We start from the raw sequence: 19,701 nt of genomic DNA on the forward strand, positions 1-19,701 counted from the left end.
CTGTGACTTCAGTGAGCCTATTTCTTCCTTTCTCCCTCTGTTGTTGTTGAGTTCTGATTACTTCCATCTGGCTGCAGCAGCTCCAGCGGAGTCTCTGAAAAAAATAAAACAAAACCCCTCTCTATACAACATATGCAGCAAACCTAATGCTTGCGTCACTTGTTGCCAACGTGCTCTCAGATGGCCGCGTGAGCCAGCTGGGGCGAGGGGCGCCTGGGACCCCCCCCCCTCCGGCACCTGCACTAGCTACCCTAGCAAAGAGCGCCCGCGTGAATCCACTCCTGCTTCCCATCCCACGTGTCTTCCTTCGGTCACAGCGCTTGGAGGAGCCTTGAGTTTTGGGAACAACCGGCGGAGGGCTGAGGAGGCGGGCGTGCCGGGGGGGGGGGGGGGGGAGGAAGGGGGAGTTCAGATATTGAAACCAGCAGTCGCTGAGCCTAAGCTCCGGAGCTCATCTGACTTGAGTTAGCAACCCCCCACCCTGGCGCCTTAGAAAAAGTGTTGGAGACTGGCGTGTGCTCTGGTCCCCTAGCTGGAACTTTCCAGTAGGGGTGCTTTATTTCCTCTGAACTGGGGTGGAGGAATCTGAGATATTCCAAGCCCCTCTCCTCAAGAGTGGCGTCTGGGTCGTCCCGTGTAGTGTCGCCCCCACCCCCACCCCTCCAGTTCCTAACTCCCAGCGTTCTCTGGTCCCCTGCTGGAACTTTTTCCAGGAGGGCTGCTTTCTTTACTCAGAGCTGAGGTGGAGAGTCTGTGATCACCCCTGGCTATCCCCTCCAGGGTGGTGGCTGCCCACCCCCCATCCCTAGGGGCGGGGTGCACGCGGCGGGGGCGGGTAGGCTAGGGACGCGACGACCTGGGTGTGCCCAACCTCAGCGCGCGGGGGCGCTGCGCCATCCCGGACACGCTGATGGATTGCAGTAGTGTTGGCGTTCGCCAGCCGAGGCAGCACGGCTCCGCGGACTTTTTTTCAAACTCCTCTCATCAATGAGACTTCTAGGAGGAGCGGGAGGCGGCGGCGGCTACAGAGGACGCGGAGGAAGGCGAGGAGGAGCCAGGGGAAGGAGCGTGGGCCGCGCGTCGCTTCGCAGCCGCCCGGAGCTGCTGGCTCGGAGTCCTTACCGACTGCCGGGGTCCTCCGCCCGCCTTGGTCCCCTCCTTTGCCTGCTCAGCCCCGCCCCGGCGGCCTGAGCCCCGGCACTCCGCAGCCCCGCGCCAGCCAAGTTGAGATGGGGCCCTGCAACCACTGCCCGGCGCCCGAGAGGCCACCTGCGTGCTAGAGGCAAACTTTTGTCTCCTCGGTAAAGTTGCATTGGACTTCCACCCCACACCCTTATTTTTTTTTTTTTCTTGCTCGTGGTGGCGAAGCACTTCCTAGTTCGGCCAGCCTCGGCTGGGATGCTGTGCGGTCTTCGGAGTGTCTCTCGGCCGGTTACCGGAATCGAGATCGTGACACCGGTTTGGTGGGGGGTGGGGGCAGAGAGAGCAACCGTGATTGTTGCTCTGGTCCAGCAGCGGTAGGGCTTAAGGAGGCTCTTGGGGCTCAGAACTCGTGGCCGGGGGTCGATTTTGCACTGCTGTCTTCCACCTGAGGAAAAGTGCCTCTTGCTCTTCTTGGGTTGCTCGTGTAGGCCGTTCTTTGACCCGTGGCACTGCCCCGAGCCTGAAACTGTTTGGGGGCGGCGTGGGGGTTGGGATGCTCTGTAGCTTCTTTAGATGGGCAGCTGGGAGCGCGCCTGCGGGAGAGTGCCGCGTGCTGTCGCCGCCGTCTTCCGCTTGGGAATTTGGAACTCCACTTCTCCGCTCCGCGAGTCTGCGTCCTGGAGCCCAGTCTTTTCTTCCTCTCTCCTTCCCCTTGTTGAGTCCTGTTGCCCCTTCCCCAGCCGCGAGTCTTTACTCTGGGCCTCGGTTGCGGCTTCCTTACCTTCCTCTCCTCTCCTAGGTCCCCAGATCCTCTTGACTTCCCGAAGAGATCCACGCGTAATCCTTCGCCTAGGGATCGGTTCCCTCTACTCCTCACTTTCATCATCCTAGCCCCCTTTTAGCCCTCCCCCCAAGCAATCTCTCAACAAGTATATTTGCTGAGGAATTTGAAAAATCCACTACTGCAACTTGATCTGTGTGTGATGGATGAGGAGCGGCGCGGACAGAGTTGGGCGCCAATCCTATTAAGGGTTTAGAGAGAGGGGAGCGTTTTTTTTTCCTCCCGGGATAGGGGGAAGGGACCGTGTGGTTGAGTGAGTTTGAGAGGCTCCCGCCGCGCTTGGAGCTGGAAGTCCACCGAGCTGGGCTTCTTTTCAGCCCGGCAGTAGTTGCTCTCATTTCCTAGGAAACGTGACTTTTAGAGCTTGGGGAAACTGAGGATGAGCCCCTGCGCCTCACCTAGAGTGATCTGGCCACAGAGGCGCAATCGAGGTTGTGGGGCGCCTCTCCATCCTGTCTTTTGTGTAACAGTTCTGTGGTTCCCAGGGCTGATCCCAGATAGAGCTGGGGTAGGAAAGACTGTTCTTGGTACTCTGGTCCTTCATGAGTCTGGGACTGGGTGAGTTCTGTACCCTTCTGTTCCACAGTTGTGGCATCCTTCATTTTGGGGAGAGTTTGCCAGTTCGGTGGCCCCCAGGATGTCCTGGATCCCCTGCCCCTCCGCCCTCGCTGGGCTTGTGAAGGTTTAATCCCCACAGCTTCAGATAAAGAGAACAGTTGTAAAATGCTCATATGCTGTTTGCAGACGAGGCTCTGGGGGATGTTGGAGAATTTGAAAGTAAACGTTTCCCTCGCAAGCGGCATAAAATAGTGTTTAAACAAATATTGTATTGGCATGCTCCGGGGGCTCGGTGCCAAAAAAGTAAAGTAAATAAACTGTGAAATCCAAAATATACAGCACGGGGGGATAGCGGGCGGAATAGGCGGGCTTGTCACAAGTCTCCCTGATGCTATCTGTTTGTTCTAGCCACCTCTCCTTCGAGCCCCCTTCCCGCCCATTTCCTCACCTTGGCTGCGGTTTCCCTGGTTGAGTAGGCTTCCGTGTGTCTAGGGACCAGCCCTGCCCGGCCCGGGAGCGGCCCCTGAAAGCTCAGTCGTTCTGGAGCTGGGGAGGGAATACATGGTGTTCCTACCTGGATTGGTCTCTCTCACATGGGGGAGACTTTCTGATGCGTGTTTGCTTTGAGCTTTGTGGCTCTTGCCTTCTCCCAGTTTCTGTTCTATCCTGGGGCGCTAATCCCAGAATGGCTAATCTAGGCCAGGCAGACCCCCTCCTGCTAAAGGTCCCACTTCTTGAGTCTCTTCATCTTGCTTTCGCTTTCTCGAACCTGCTGCTTCTATCTGGAGGGTTCCAAGAGTTGGAATCAGCCTCTTCCGGATACAGTTTCTCTTCAGATGCTGCCGTATGGAAAGCTGTCTGGTCTGGTGAATTTTTAAGTTAATTATATTTAGGAAGATTTAGAGTGGTTTTTGTATGTTCCCCCACATGCCATGAGGTTTTTCAGGAGTGTGGGGAGGAGGCAGTAAAGAAACACAGAGGAAGGTCCAGTGTAGGAGGGGACCCAATAGAAGATCCGCTCTCACCTTGGTCCTGTGTCTGAGAGAGAGGCTGACAGGCCACACACCCCTCTCACCCCAGGGCTGGGCTTATCCATGAACTAGGTGGGACTGGGATTGATAAATCCATTTTTGTTCTTAGGTGGGAATTGGTGAGGTGGGGATGGGCACAGAATTCAGACCCACCGAAGTCTCCTGCCAAATTCAGACCAGGCCTTGAAGTTGGTGTGGCGTTAGTCATTCTGCTCCTCTTTCTCAAGATGTTCCTGTGGCCTCCTGGCCTCGGGAGAACATTGAGCACTGAGAGGGGCTGCCCTTCTGAATTGCTTAGTCGTAAGAGGGGGCCAGGGGGTTACTGATCCCAGGCTCATTTCCTAGTTGCTGTGGGGGTCTCAGGGGCTGTGTCCTGTAGCTGGCTTGTTTGCACTGCAGACTGAAAAATACACAAATACTTCACCCTTTTTTTGTACTCCCACAAGAGCCCTGTACACAGTGCAGCCCCTGGGGCTGGATTAGTGAATCCCAGACCGTCAGCAAGCAGGCAGAGAAAATTGGATATTTGCCTACACTAAGTACCCTTCTTCCACCGGCACCTCCTCCCGGAAAACTTGAGTGCCCAGACACACTAGCAGTTCCCTTTAACCGGGACCACGAGGTGGTTGTAGGCACTGTGAAAGCCGCTGTGACCCCTCACACCCAGCGGGCTTGTTACAGCTCAAAAACAGAGTCCTAAAACCTTGGGGGTGCAGCTGGCCTTTTCTGGTGCAAACCGCAAGGAGCGAGGGCGGGGCCGACGTGCCCTGCGTGTTTAGGCTGCGGGTGGGAGGTCTACCAGCACAGTGCCTGTTAGCTGGTACCTGGGGCCACAGGCCAGGTGGACCTCTCTGGGGACAGCTGCAGCAGCTGGGCCAGGGCCCTCTGAAAGGGAACCCCAGGGAAGCAGTTCTCCTTTCTTCCTTTCACTGAGCAGCAGAGGCATGGACACGTGAAGAATGCCAACTAGAGAAAGACCGTACTCCCACATTCTAGAGCTTCCAGAGGGACAGACTAAAGATCGGATCAACAGCCTGACTCCCCACATTCAGTTCATCACTTATTTTCACTTTTGAAGAACCCGGGGGAAAGGAATAAGGTGCTCTGAAACCGTTTGCTCTTAGCAGGTTCGGAGGCCAGCAGCACTGGCGTCCCTAGAGTAAAGGCCACCCCACCCTCCTATGTACCTTCCTGGCTTCCAAACAAACACACCGCCACATTCAATACTATCTTTTTTTTTTTTTAATTTGAGGGCTCGTAGAAAATGAAAACTTTGATCATTGTTTTTAGATTTTTGAGGGTGACAAAAGTGTCTCTAAGTCACATAAGTATTTAAAACCCTGGGAAAACACAGGGGAGATGACAGTACGTGCCTGTGTGGTGTTCTCTCCAGATTCTTCCAGCAACTGAAGAAGTCGTAATGGTTCTGCTTAGCTTTTCCCTCTGGCTTCTTAAATCACATCCATGTGCCTGAAATAACTCTCTTAAGATGTGACCAGACAGTACCCATTAAAATTTTCTTTCTTTTTTTTTTTTTTTTTTTTGTTTTTTTTTTTTTTTTTTTTTTTTGAGACTTGGGTTTAAAGAGAACGAATTAATGTGGGGTTGTTTTTCTTCGGTGTGTGTTTCAAATGTGTGTTTTACAAAGGCAGGTTTCTGGGAAGTGTGTTTTAACTGAGTGCTGGGTTTCAACATTAGCATAAGAAAACCACTTTTAGTGCTTTTGCTATTGTCTTGAAGAGTTGGTACTAATGGGAGGCAGGCTAAGAAGGGTGATGGCCCATTGAGATTCCTCGGCAGCCCCTGCTCAGTGCCTGTGAATCTGGAAATCTGGAATGGGCTATCACTTTTATCTTGCCTTTTCCCCATTCTCTGCCCCTTGGGACGCCGTCACTTTTGTCTACGTTTATTGACTGCTTTCTTCTCTGCAAATCTGTGGAAAATTTAATGAACCAAAAATAAAACAACAACAACAACAACAACAACAACAAAACACCCCAGCAAATGAAAAAGAGAACTTTTTTTATTCATCATCAGGGGACTCGGATTGAATCACCTCTCTGGGTGCAGAGGGTCCCAGTCTTCCAGAGGGGAAGGCTGGAGAATGGCCTTACTTAGTGGACTCCCACTTAAGGGAACATACATGGCTCTTAGAGGCCTGTGGCCGTCTTGCTGCGACCCCAGCATTTTCCTCCTGGATCCAAGCTCTGAGGGGTTGGTATGGGTGGAGGAGAAAGCCTCACAACCCGTCCCTGCCCTCGGCCTTCCCTGGGACACAGTTAAGTATCTCCCTACCTCTAGACCTGGCTTTCACCCTGTAATTAGGCAAAGCCCCGGGTGTGATTAAGGCTGCTGACTTGGCGGGGCTGGGAGCCCTTTCCCTGTATGAGAATGAACTCTTGCTCTTTCCAGAATTTTACTGGGCTCTAATGCTTCTAGGCTGCTATGTGTCTCCCCTATCCTTTCTTCCCCGTTTTTCTTTTCCCCCTCCCTCTCTTCAGTCTCTTCTTCCTTCTTTCCTTCCTTACCTTTTCCTTTTTAGCACCTTCCTTCCCTCCTTAACTTTCACTCTTTTTTTCTTTCCCCATCTTCCTTTTTCTTCTTCCTCCGCTTTATTCTCCTTCTGCCGTCTCCTCCCAGCCCCCCTTTTTCTTACCCTCTTCATTCCTTCATTTCCTCGCCCTCCTGCTCCTCTTTGTCTCTCCCTCCTCCCCACCCCCGCCAGTCCCTCCCCGCCCCGCCCCTCCGAGGCTCCGCCGTCCCGGTGGGGCCGCGCAGGCCGCGTGTCCGGGCGGCGCCGAGCGCGCCCCGTCCGGGGAACATTCCGTGCCCGAGCGCCCGCGGCCTCCCACCTGCGCGCCCGCCCGCTCCGCGGCGCGCGAACAATGGCTACATTGTTGCGGCGGGTGGCGCGAGCCGTCCGGGACCCTGCTCGCTCGTGGCCGGGTAGGAAGACGGCCAGAGGCCAGGTCGTGGGCGCCCTCCTGGGGCGCAGTACCCACCTGAGCCCGGGGCCGCACGGTGTCCCCATCCTACCTGCCCCTGAGTTTCCTTTCTCCTGCCTTCCGAGGATGCTGAAGTTTAGAGAATCAGAGCATTTGATGAGAGGAGAGACGCGGTCCTCCAAACTTTTGGTGGTGGTTGAAACTTTCTTTAAGATGTCTGAAGACTGTAGCTTGCAAGGCCCCAAAGCTATCTGGGGAGGAATAGGTGCTTCTCGGGGTCATGCCCATTCGTTCTGACCTCAGCCTGCAGAAAAAAAAATCTTTGAACACTTAGGACAGAATGTTTAAAAGAGCATCGTGAGGGGCCCCGCCCGCGTAGGCCCCTTTCAGCCCCTGCTTAACACCCTGTCTTTGTGCCTTGGACAATGAAATAAGTCAGGTCGACTTTGGAGCCTCATTTATAAGAAACTGTAAGGGCCGCTCAAGTACACTTGTGCTAAGTTGAATTGATTGAAATTTAATGGCGGTTAGTGACGATGAATGGTAATGATTTTCCAGCGTATCTTTGGCATACTTGACATTAATAACTGGAGTGTGTGTGTGTGTGTGTGTGTGTGTACGAGGCTGAGCCCGCCTCGAGCCTGCCACACACACAGGAGTCAGCTGCATAATTCATCTTCCTACCAGCCACTCCTTTCCTCAAATCCTTTCCCTTCGTGCTAGATTGCAATTGTTTGGATGATTTACACACACACACACACGCACGCACGCACGCACACACTCACACACCCCAAAGATGGTGGGAAGAAGGAAAGAAAAATCTTTCTCTATTGAGTGTGTACATCATGTTGGCATAAATTTGAGCTCCGTTTTTTTCAATCCTTAACATAAATCAGCTTGTAATATACAGAATGTGATGAGTTTGTTTTAGATGGCATCATGAATTAATGGTATGCAAATCGAAGCTTTGCAGGTGGAATGATTTACTTAATAATTTCAACTTCTAATCTTTAGGCTTATTCATTATGTTGGGAGTTAAAAAAAAGTTCATATTTTTAATCCTGAGATGGGGAGATTAGTATACAAGTGTTTGCAGTATAGGCAGAGATGAGGACTGGAAAGAGGGTGTAATTTGTTACTCTCCTTTGAGAATCTGCAATTGACCAAAGGTTGACCTTAGGAGCTAGGAATAACTGCAGTGTGGTCTGACGCAAGACACAGAAGTACACTGGTGTGATTTCCAGTGTGAGGACCAAGGAGTGTGTCTGTGGCCTCCTGGGCAGAGGGAGCAGGGTCGTGGGGTGGCTTCTGATGCCTCTGTGGAGCTCATTGCAGACTATCTGAAGAGTTGATCATTAAGTACTTGATTATGAGGTGGCAATGGTGTGGAAAATTAGGCCTGAGGACCACCCAGGCAATTCATAGGATTTCTTTTCTTACGTAGGGTGTTTTCCTTTGGGGCAGTGGAGGTCTAGAGAAAGAGTGGTGGATGGATAGGTTTTGTAGAGAAATCAGGCCCAACCTCTTGTGTTGTGCTCAGAAGATGAAGAAAGCAAGCCTGGACATGGCTCGGTGAATCATGTGCATGTGCAGGCTCTGTCCGTGTCTAGGACTTCCTTCATTGCTGTCACCAAACACCTCACAGAAGCAGCATAAAGATGGAAGGGTTTATTTTGGTCCACAGTTCCCGGGGATGCAGTCCATCAAGGCAGAGAAGTTATGATGAGGTAATAGCATGTGGCATCCATAGATGGGGAGCGGAGAGCAGTGACTGCTGGCACTTAGCTTGTGACACCCGCCCCCTCCCCCCAACTCCATCCCATGAAATGGGATCACCTACATTTAGGCAGGGCTCTCTTTCCTGCTTCGGTTAACCTAATCTAGAAAATTCCTCCTGGACGTGTGCAGAGGCTCGTCTCTCTGGTGATTTTGGATCTTACTGATAAAGCGTGTTGACCATCATATTGGGGGCAGCTGCAATCTGTTCTCACCCGCCGCCCACATGTTCTGTTTCCAGGGCACACTCACCAGGGACCAGAGGGAGGCAAGGTGGTGGTGGGGATCACCGGTGTCAGGGAAACAGTTCTGTGGCAAAGGATCTGCTTCTGTCTTCTCCTGATTGATCCCATTGGTATGCAGGTTCAGAATTCAAGGCATCTCTAGGGCCATGGATCTCAACCTTCCTAATGCTGAGACCCTTTGATACAGTTCCTCATGTTGTGGTGACCCCCAGTGATAACATTATTTTTGTTGCAACTTCATAACTGTAATAAATCACAACTTAAATATCTGATAGGCAACCCCTGTGAAAAGGCTGCTTAACCCCCCAAAAGGACGCGACCCACAGGTTGAGAACCGATGCTCTAGGGTAGGGTTGGGTGGTCATGGGGACCATGATGGTCATTTGGTCACTGATGGCCCTTTCACACTCCTGAAAGCTGAAGGCAGTTTAGGAAGGGCTGACACATAAATATGTCCTGGATCTTTAAAGATGAAGGCAGCATTTTGACATTTCAAAAAAAAAAAAAATGAGGTCGCAGCCATGTAGTGACAGGTTGAAGGCCTATCACTCAGACATGTCCACGGACGGCCACGGGCTGTACCCTTGTGATGCATGGTGTGTGTCCAGGCAGGGACAGAGTATTTAGGGCTGCCCCTCCCTGTCTTCCAGAGATCAAGGTGAGCGGACAGCTCTGTGTGGTTCATGGACGAGGTGCGCAGGCTGTGAGAGAGGAAGTCTGATCAGCCAACCAAGGCCTCTTAGGTATGCAGATCAGGAGTAGAGCGGGAGGGAGACGGGATGTGTTTGTCTAGAGAAGATGAAGTGTGTAATAGACATAATATAGTAGGTTACACTTGCAATATCGTCTCTTCCATGGCTCTTTGTACCGGTAAATGCGACGAGAGATGTGTGATATGTATATTTATGTGGAAATCCGCTTATATCAGTAAAACTGTAGCTGCTGCTCTGTGGGAATTGTGTTGTCTTCTGGTCTTAAGATATATGAGGGACAGAAATGAAGCTGAGGGTATACAAGTACCGGCAAACGTGAGAACTTGAGCGTGGAACCCCAGTGTCCGCATAAAAGCCAGGCTTGGCAATGTGTGTCTGTCATCTCAGCTCTGGGGGAGGCAGAGACAGGCGCATCCAAGTCGAACTGGGAGCTTATTGGCCAGCTACCCTAGCCAAGTCAGTGAGCTCCTTGTTTTCAAAGCATAAGGTAGAAGGGATGGTTCAGGGGGTAAAGTGTCTGCTGCCATTCCTGACGTCCTGAGTTGATCCAGAGCACCCACATGGTAGAAGAGGGAACCGACTCTTGAAAACTGTCTGACCTCTGCCTTCCTGCCCACATACACATACATAGTACACACACATACATAGTAATAGTAATAATAATAATAATGAGGAAGACGCCTGCCATTGACTGGGCCTCCTTGTACATGGGCATACACACTTACATGGACTTGTACATACAACACATACACATACACACAGACCTCTCAAGCATCAAATAGGAATGGCATAATAAGGCCAGAATGAGAAATGAGGGAGGAGAACAGATCGAAGGCTAAAACTTCATAGATTGTCTCCAAGTGGGGCTCCTGGGCCACACAACACACAGGTTCGAATGGGAAGCCCAGTAAGTGTGCAGTTTATATTAAAAGTTTGTGTCACAGTGGCCCTTTATCAAGGTGGACGATGGAGATCAACATTTTTTTTCCTTAAAGACAGGGTCTCATGTATCTCAGGATGTCCTCAAATGGTTATGTCTCCATGATCTTCTGCCCCTAGCAACCAGCTACGACACCCTGTAGCAGTGTTTCTCATCCTTTTCATAGGGCTTGTGTTCAGATATCCCGCCTTCCTGGTGCTCAGATGCTAGGTGTGTGCAGCCTTGTCTGATGTATGCTGTGGCCGGGGCTTTGGGCATGCTTAGCGAGTATTCTACCAACTGTGGCTGTATTCCCAGTCACTGTCACTCTGAGGTTCAGGTCAGTCCAGGACTGCATTATCAGCAGATTGGGAGAAGAATGTCACCCTCCTTGTCCACTGTTGCTGAACTGGGTGTCATGGTCAAGCAGATTGAGAACTGACTTGCTTCTGGACCAAAACAGCACAGGGAAGTGATGTCTAGAGTATGATCTCTCTCAAGGGCTAGAGGCCATACTAGAAGGTCAGTCTGTTGGTCAGCACAGTCCTCCTGAGGATTAGCGTTCTCGGACCCGTGGCCTCGTCAGTCACTGCAGTCCTGATGACTGTAGAGCTGGGGGCTTCCTTATAATTTCATTTCTGTTGCGGCCGTAAGATGTTCTGCCAAAAGACAATTTAGGAGAGAAAAGGTCTATTTTAGATACTGGTTCTAAATTTCAGTTCATTATTGTGGGGAAGTCAGAGTGTGAGGGACTTAACGGTTACAGTCAGGAGCTGAGAGAAATAAATGCATAGGTGTTGCTTGCTTTTCTCATTCATCTCTTAAAAGAGTTAAGGAGTCCCTACATAGGGAATGGAACCACCCACAGTGGACTTCATCCTCTTACGTCAGGTAACAATCAAAACAATCCCCAACAGACGTGCCCACAAGGCCAACCTGATCTACATAATTCCTCAGTTAAGACTTTCTCACCAAGTGATTATAGGGTGTGTCAAATTGATAGTTAAATTGACTAACCAGCAGAGTCTTTTAAATACCTGAGGTTCTGCCCATGTGGGTTAGCCTGGGTTGCTCTGATACAAACCACTGGGCACTGTAGTCTGTTCATAAAGTACACAGGAGTAACAAATTCCAGAATGAATCAAAGAGGAAAACATTTCATTTTGGTGTGTGCATGCGTATGAATGTTCCTGTATTGTGGGAGCATGTGTATGGATGTGCAAGTTCTTGTGAAGTCCAGAGGTCAGTCCCAGCTGCTGCACTCAGCCGCTGTCCAGTTTCTGGGGGACAGTTTCTCAGTAGCATGCTAGGCAAGGACCCACCTGTTGTCTTTCCCCAGTCCTGGGGTTAGAAGCCTATACCACCACAGCTGGCTTTCGATTTGATTTTAATTACATTTATCTATTTATTTTGTGGGGGAGGGGTGCCATGAACGCCACCGGATGGATGTGGAGGTCAGAGGACAACTTATGGGAGTCAGTTCTTTCCTCGCACCATTGGGCTCTCAGGAATCAAGCTCAGTTTGACAAGCTTGACAGCAAGGGCCTTTACCAACGAGCCGTCTTTCAGGCCCACGCCCAGGTATTGATGTGGGATCTGGAGATCCGATTCAGGTCTTCAAGCTTACAAAAGTGAGCACTTTACCGCCTGAGTCACTGCTCCAGCCCAGGAAGAAACCATTTGATAGGCTGAATTTGTGCTGTAGGGACCGCCCTCATAGTTGGTCTGGTGGTGGCTATCGGGAGAGTCCCTTGGTTGTGCGAGCAGGGTTCTCACCCGACTGCATTTATGGAGCTGTTATGCTCCACTCAGAACTCCAAGGGTAGATCTGTGGAGGAGGCAGAGAGGTGGAGACAGGAGCAAGGATTTAGGCCATCCTTGTCTCTAAATGGAGTTTTGAGGCCAGCCAAGGCCACATGAGTGCTTGCTTCAAAGCAACGACAAAAGAGGCAGGGGGCAGAGAGAGGTCTCTATACAGAGATCTTCATCCCTCCGCCCATCTATCCCTCATCTGCTCTGCTTTTATAGATGATGTGGATTAAAGACACGAGGCAAAGCCCAAATGGTCCACTCAGAGCCAACAGTAGGAAGGCTGCAGTCAGCTCTGCTGGACCTGTCTCTTACATCCTCACCTCTGTGTTGTTTTGAGGACATCCATGAGCTGGGACCCTGTCATACTAGTAGCTCCTAAGGGCTTCCCTAGGAGAAGCCAAGGTCAGCTGGGAGCAAGGCCAGGCCAGGGATCTGACAAGGTCAGGAGGTATTTTGGCACTGCCGGCTGGGTGGACAGTATCAAGCGTGTCAAGACTATGCGAGAGGTTTATCCTGCCCCAGTGTCACAATATCAAAGTGCCACTAATGGGGAACCTTGGGCGGGTGATGACCACCAGCAAAGCCTACCCTGGGAGTCCTTGCTGACTGACATCCGAGCTGCTGCTGATGAGGTGGGTATCCCAGGGTCCCTAGTGTGGAGTGGTACAGCAGGTAGCAGTTTCTTACATACTCACCTGGAACACATGTGTCTTTTCTGTCCCCTGTATTTGAAATGGTTTGACCCATGCCATCAAAAGGAGTTCCCTTTGTAATCCATCAGCCAATCAGCTGGCACTCACTGGAACATCTGTGAGGTGCCTGGCGCTGACTGAACTCCAGTGCCACGGGTACACCTTGCTGGCCGAGTTCAGCACCCAGCGGCTGAAATCCCAGGCCTCTTCTCCTGTGGGGGAGCTGGGCTGAGGTGGGGAAGCTGGAGGTAGCTAGGGTGATCATTGCTCAGGAGAAGGGATTGCCCCAGCCATTGTCCCAGGGAAGCCAGGTGAGACTGTTTCCCTGGCTGCAGGCTGGCAAGGTCCCTAGGTCATAGCAGATTTGGGGTGGGTTGTCCCGGGGAGCTCCCAGGCAAGGAAAGCAAGTCCTGGGTCAGCACTGAGTCTGGGCCTTTGCTTGTCACTTCTTTTCAAAATTTTATTTTGTTACTTCTATGTATATACACATGCATGGTGTGTGTCTATGCACTCACGAGCTACAGAGTGATGTTGAGATCAGAGGGCAACTTGAAGGAGCTGATCCTCTCCTCATACCATGTGGGTCCCTAGGATAGAGGTTAGGTAAACCAGGCCAGTGGACAAGCGCTTTTACCCACTGAGCCAGCTTACCACCGCCTATCCTTTTTGTTAGTTTTTGAAACAATCTCACTAGGTAGTCCAGGCTAACCTGAAGACCAGGTAGGCCTTGAACTTGTGGGGTTTCTCTTGCCTCTGGCTTCAGCGTTGGATGATGAGTATATGCCATTGTGCCTGCCTTCCTTTGGCTCCTTTACTTAACCAAGCAGTTGTGCTGGGAAAGTCAGGGAAAGTTTTTTTCTCTCAGAGCCCCAGCCTGGGCAGTCCAACAGAGTGGTAGACAGCAGGGGTAGCCTGGGCAGTCCAGCAGAGTGGTAGAGAGCAGGGGTAGCCTCGGCCGTCCAGCAGAGTGGTGGACAGTGGGGGTAGCCTGGGCAGTCCAGCAGGGTGGTGGGGAGCGGGGATAGCCTGGGCTGTCCATCAGGGTGGTGGAGAGCAGGGATAGCCTGGGCTTGCAGCAGAGTGGTGGAGACTGGGGATAGCCTGGGCAGTCCAGCAGAGTGGTGGAGAGCAGGGATAGCCTTGGCAGGACCCTCAGGGAAGATGCTGAACAGGATACAGACTCTCTTTGGTGTGTGGGGTGGAGATTTGCCTAGAGATGCCCCAAACAGCAGCGTGTGATGCATGTGGCGTTGCCTATATGTGCATACTTACTACTCAGGTGATGAATTGTGAACATGCTGCAAATTCAGGGTGTTCTGGGACTAGACCCCTGGGAGTATTGATGTGTGAAAACTCAACTCTTCAGAGCTTTGCTCCCTATCTTGAGTTTGGGCTGACAGTTTTAGGTGGTGTGTGTTTGTTGTTGTTGTTTTGTCTTGTTTTTTATTTTTTATTTTTATTTTTTTCGAGGTGGGGTTTCTCTGTGTAATACCTCTGACTGTCCTGGAACTCACTCTGTAGATCAGGCTGGCCTCAAAGTCACAGAGATCTGTCTGTCTCTTGCCTCCCAGTGGTGGGATTAGAGGAGTGTGCCACCACGGCCCCGGATGTGTGGTGTTTTTATTTATTTATTTTGAGATAGGGTCTCACGTGGCTGAGGATGACCTTGAACTTCTCACCTTCCTGTCTCCATCCTCAGGGTGTTGTGATCCTAAGTGTGCACCACTCCTCCAGGTTGTGCGGTGCTGGGTTTGTGCACGCATCTGGGATGGGGGTGGCATTCCCAGCTGCGCCCACAGCCCCAGCCCTGACTTGCTCTGGTTTTTGAGTCTGACACAGCTGTAGAAAAGAGGGAATGCTTAGCTGATGTGTACATCCCTCCTCTTACCCTGCTGAACCCTGTCTGTAGGAGGGGGTGGGAGGACTGGCTGCCATCACCTGTTCCTGACCTCCTTCCTGAGGATAGCCCCCCACCCCAAGGGGAGGGGACAATCTGTTTGGCTGTTGGAGGGAGTTACTGGTGGGATATGGAGAGATGGGGTGGAGCTGGTTCTCAGGACACTCCACTGTGATCTTCAGGAACAGCTGTAGTGATTCAAGGGCGGTACTAGTCCCTTGCGGCATCTCTCCAGCCCTCTGCCATTATTCATTCAATATCTGATGTCCATCAAGTGTTCATCCTCCACCCACTCACTCTCCACCCTCCTTCCATCTCCTTTCTCTTGTACGCAGCCTTCATCTGCTCTTACATCCGTTCACTGTCCATCCATCCATCCATCCGACCTTCCATCCATCCATCCATCCATCCATCTATCCATCCATCCTTCCATCCTTCCTCCACCTATTCATTCACACACCCACTTTTCTATCCTCCCTCCTTGCTTATCTTCCACCCACCCATCTTTCTGTTGGTCCACCCTTCCATCCTTCATCCACTCTTTCATCCAGCCTTCCATTGTCTACCCATTGTCTACCCATCCTTTCTTTTCCCTTCCATTCTTTAGTTCCCTGCCGTTGACTGGAGGGATCTTAAAGGCCCTTGTGTTGATGCTCAATTGTGCCTTCTTTCATTGGTGAAGCCAATGACCCCTTCGCCTGTAAAAGTTCTTCTGTGGTAGTCCGAGACTTTCATGGCTCCCTGAGGTTTTCTTACTTAATAGCACTCATTAATATTGTCTTTTTATTTTCTGTTTATTTGTACTTAGTGCTTGATAAATGAGTTTGAGAGTGGGGGTGCTTGTGTGCGCTCACATGCATGCATGCAGATATGGAAGCCAGAGCAATGTATCAGACGTCTTTCTCTGCCTTATGGTCCTGAGACAGTCCCCTCATTGATCGGGAAGCTCCCCCAGCTAGGCTGATCTCAGGATCCATCTGACCCGCTCCTGCAATGTCAGGGTTACCGGCACACAGGCCTTGCTTTTTGCTCAGTGAGGCTCCCAGCCTTCTCAAGGCCCCTGGGGACAGTTTTTGGTGAGGGAAATGGCTATACATTCCCTTTGGTGTCTGTCTTGAGAAATCTAAGCCAACCAGTCTTGGTTGGGGGTCTCCATCTGGGAGGGCAACTGTGGCTGATGATTGGTTTTTAGTGCTGTTTTTTTTTAACGTCTGAGCACATGCTTGTTTGGGCCCCACGCTTAATCTGTGTGTTGGATGGGAGGTGGCTGTTTGGATTTAATTGGGAATGGGCAGAAGTGACCAGAGTTGGGACTGGCTTTGCATTTGAGCCACTACTGGACCTCAGGCAGGGCCACTGTCCCTCTCTGATCCTCTCCTAGTTTGTTCCATAGAACAATTCATTCTTGTCTGTCTGTCTGTCGCTCTGTCTCTCTCTCTATCATTTTATCCATTTATTTTTGTTGTGTGTCTGTGTGTAGGAACATTTATGCCATGAAGGTCAGAGGACTGCTTTTAGGAGTTGCTTCTCTCCTGTCCCTGTACGGTTTCTGGGAATCAAACTCAGGTCCTGGGGCTTGGTGCCCAGCACTTTTGCCTACTGTGTCATTTCACCAGCCCATGTCTGTCACAGTCAGTGCCTGAGTTTACAGTTTCTCTGTTTGAGATTAGAAACGATTCTTTTTGAGTTTTCAGACTGGTTGACACTCTTTTTACCTTGACCTTGGTTACCTGATGGAGGGTGCCACACCCGTGAATGCTAAGTACTTCCAGGATCTGACTGGCCCAAGGCCATGCGTGGCGTGTCTGCTGGTGCCTGGCTGTGAGTCTGTGGGTTTTACACACACCACCGAGTCTCTGTGGTGTTTCTGGTATTGCTCAAGTTCTCAAACATAAAATGTCAGTGTCATAACTTCCTCCTGCTCTGGGGTTCAGCTTGCCCATATTCTTCCCGAGAAAGTAGGGACGGCGGTGGAGGGATGTAGTGGGTAGGGATGGGCACAGCTTGATCAGGGCCGAGAAGATTCCAGTCGTTCAGAATGTGTCTCTGTTGTCAGACTTAGTCTAGTTCCTTTATTGCTTGCTCCAAGAGGAAGCCCACCCACTCCCTGCTGAGAACACTAGCTCTCTGAAAGGATGGCTGTAAGCATTTCCTTTGGGCTATCCCCCCCCTCCCTAAGTTACCACGTGGCAAGTCTAGGTGTAGCCTCTTGTCCTGTGATTCTTCTGAGAGGGATTGACAGACAGGACTGGCTGTTTCACTTGGGGCATGCCACTGGGTGGGGATGGCAGGGGACTTGGCTCAGAACAGGCCCTGAAGACAGATTATAAAGCCAAAATACCTGGAGTGCTGGGCTTGTAGCTTAGTTATTAGAGTGCTTACTCATTGTGCAGAAAGCCCAAGATTCAGTCCCCAGCTCCAGATGAACCAGTTGTGGTGGTGTACACGCTTGGAGTACAATCTCTACATTTGGAGTTGGAGGCAGGAGGATCAGAAGTTGGTGATCAAGCTGGGGAGATCACTTGCAAGTATGGTGGCCTGAGTCAAATTCTCATCCTCCTGAAAAGTTGGACATGGCCACAAAGCAGCGCTAACTCTAGCAGTATGGGGATGGGAAGTGTCCAGGAGGACCACTGGGGCTGAGCAGCGCTAACTCCAGAAGTGTGGGCTGGGGGGCAGCCAGGAGGACCACTGGGGCTGGCTGATGCCTGTCTAGATCCAGGATCCCGGAGAGTCCCGGCCTTAAGGGAATACGGTAGAGAGGGATAGAGCAGGAGACTTGATGCCCTTTTTAAAACACAGACTTTGTGTTTTATTTTGCACACGTGTGTTTTGCCTACATGTACATATCTGTGTACCGCATGCATGCCTGGTGCCTTCAGAGGCCAGACAGGAGCATCACTGGATCCCCTGAAACTGGAGTTACAGACAGCTCTGAGCTGCCAGCTGGGTGCTGGAAATCAAACCAGGATCTTCTGGAGAAACAGTCAGTGCTCTTAACCACTGCCCATTTCTCCATGATGCCCCTCATGTCCTTCCTGAATTCATGGGTGTGTCCAATCCCTGTCCCTCAATACAGACTGCGCGCACGCGCGCGCGCACACACACACACACACACACACACACACACACGAACATTTTTTGTTGTTGAGACATGGTCTCTCTGGCTGTCCTGGAACTCAAACTCGCAGAGATCCTCTTGGCTTTGCCTCCCCAGTGCTGGAATTCAAGGCGTGCACCACCATACCTGACCTATAAAATAACTTGAATACAATTTTTTAAAAGTTCAGCATCATTCTGAGCTTGAAATTAGCTTGGGCTACATGAAGCTATACCTTAGCCTTTCTCAAACCAAAGAAACAAGGATTCTGTGGCTTCATCTCACGGGGGAGGATGAAAGAGTTCATACGTGTCAAGCACCCGGTGTGTGGTGGACATGTACATCATGATTCTCAATATTGAAGGGCCTGGGGAGCACAGGGCATTTGACAGCTGTGTCGCACGTGTGACTCCCTTAAGCTGTAGCTAAGCAGGGTCTTCACTCCCAAGCATGTGCTGCTGGTGTCCACGGTAGTTCCCGATTTGCTGGACTCTCAGAACTCAGCTTCTGGTAGAAGTTATCTTAGCAACGAATGGAGCACCTTCCGGTGCCAGCACCATGGCGCCATGTGCCTTCTCTCTCTCCGGCAGAGGGTCAAGGTTTGTCGGGGAGAACTTTTTCCCAGACTTAACTTTCTTTTGTTTCTTTTTTCCCTTCCTTCCTTCCTTCCTTCCTCTCTTTTTTTGGACAGGGTGTCCCAGGTAGAATTGCTGTGATAAACACCATGACCATAAGCAACCTGGGGAGGAAAGGGTTAATTTCTTCTTACAGCTGTAGTCCATCATTCAGGGAAGTCAGGGCAGAAACCTGGGGGAGGAAGCCATGCAGAGGCCTTGGAAGAGTGCTATTTACTAGGTTGGAACCCATGACCACCATCCCAGGGACATCCCCATCCACAATGGGCTGGGCCCTCCAACATCTATCACTAATCAAGAAAATGTCCCATAGACTTGCCCACCGGCCAATCTGGTGGGAGCATTTTCTCAATTGAGGTTTTTTTTTTTTCTCCAAAATGACTATAAGTTATGTCAATATGACATAAAACTAGCCAGCACTCAGGGTCTCATGTAGCCCAGGCTGGCCTCAGACTCAGTATAAAGCAGAGGCTGGCCTTTTACTGGAGATTCTCTTGCCTCCGTGTTTTGAGAGCCGGGTCATAGGCATACAATATTATTCCCAGTTTCCACTGTGCTGGGGATGGGACCAGGGCCTTGTGCATGGTGAGCAGGTGCTGCCAGGCGAGCCACATCCCAGCTTTACTTCCTTTGTCTCTTTTAGTGTTCATTGCTCCATCCAATCTTTAAAATCTCTACATTTATGTATTTTGATGTATGCATGCATGCACACATTTGACCTGACGGAGGTTAGAGACCAACTGGGGGGTCGACTGTCTTCTGCCATGCGGGTCTGTATGATCAAACTCAGGACATCAGGCCTGGTGACAAGTGTCTTTATATGCTGAGTCAACTCACGAGCCCCTGTCTGCTTCAAAGATTTTCTGTGAGTTTGTAGTCTTAAGATCAAATTTTGGGGGCAAAATGAAAGCCCTTTCCCCTAGTATTTCTTCCTTCTTCCCTCCTGCTTTGCTGGGGACGCCAGTGACTCGTGTGTCAGAGACTGCGCCACACAGCTCACGTACTCTTTTCGATTTTAATTCATTTCCCTTTCTTTCATAGTGGATGGTTGCAACCACTCTGTCTTCAGACGCTAGAAGTCTCTGCCCATCCAGTCACACCAAGTTTGATGTCTTTTTATGTCACCCAAGTTCCTTCTTAAGTTTTTGGACATGTGGCTTCCATGTTCTTCCCAGCTCATTTTAACACTGTGTCCTCTGTGACGCAAGCATGGTTTACTTGTTGCTTTATTCAGTGTAAATTACATTATCCTGCCTTCCTATCCTGGGGAGCTCATGCCTGGGGGTCTTTGGTAGATGTGTGATACTCTGATCATATGTTCTTAATTGGTTAGTTTTTCCCCCCTGAAAACCTTATGCTTTCCCTGAGATGTGGTTAATTTGCTTGGGGGTGGG

The 19,701-nt window shown here is 50.8% G+C and overlaps 1 protein-coding gene across 1 annotated transcript in view; it reads left to right on the top strand.

Annotated features, from left to right (window-relative positions):
• Positions 1-1,100: 1,100 nt before the first annotated feature.
• The window catches only part of Gli2 (GLI family zinc finger 2), a 227,964-nt gene continuing 209,363 nt past the window's right edge, over positions 1,101-19,701 (top strand). The window contains exon 1 of the mRNA XM_026779596.1: positions 1,101-1,301. The gene's annotated coding sequence lies outside the window, so the exon portion shown is untranslated. The remainder of the gene's footprint in view (positions 1,302-19,701) is intronic.

This window comes from Microtus ochrogaster, chromosome 6, assembly GCF_000317375.1.
Source record: "Microtus ochrogaster isolate Prairie Vole_2 chromosome 6, MicOch1.0, whole genome shotgun sequence".
Lineage (NCBI taxonomy): Eukaryota > Metazoa > Chordata > Mammalia > Rodentia > Cricetidae > Microtus > Microtus ochrogaster.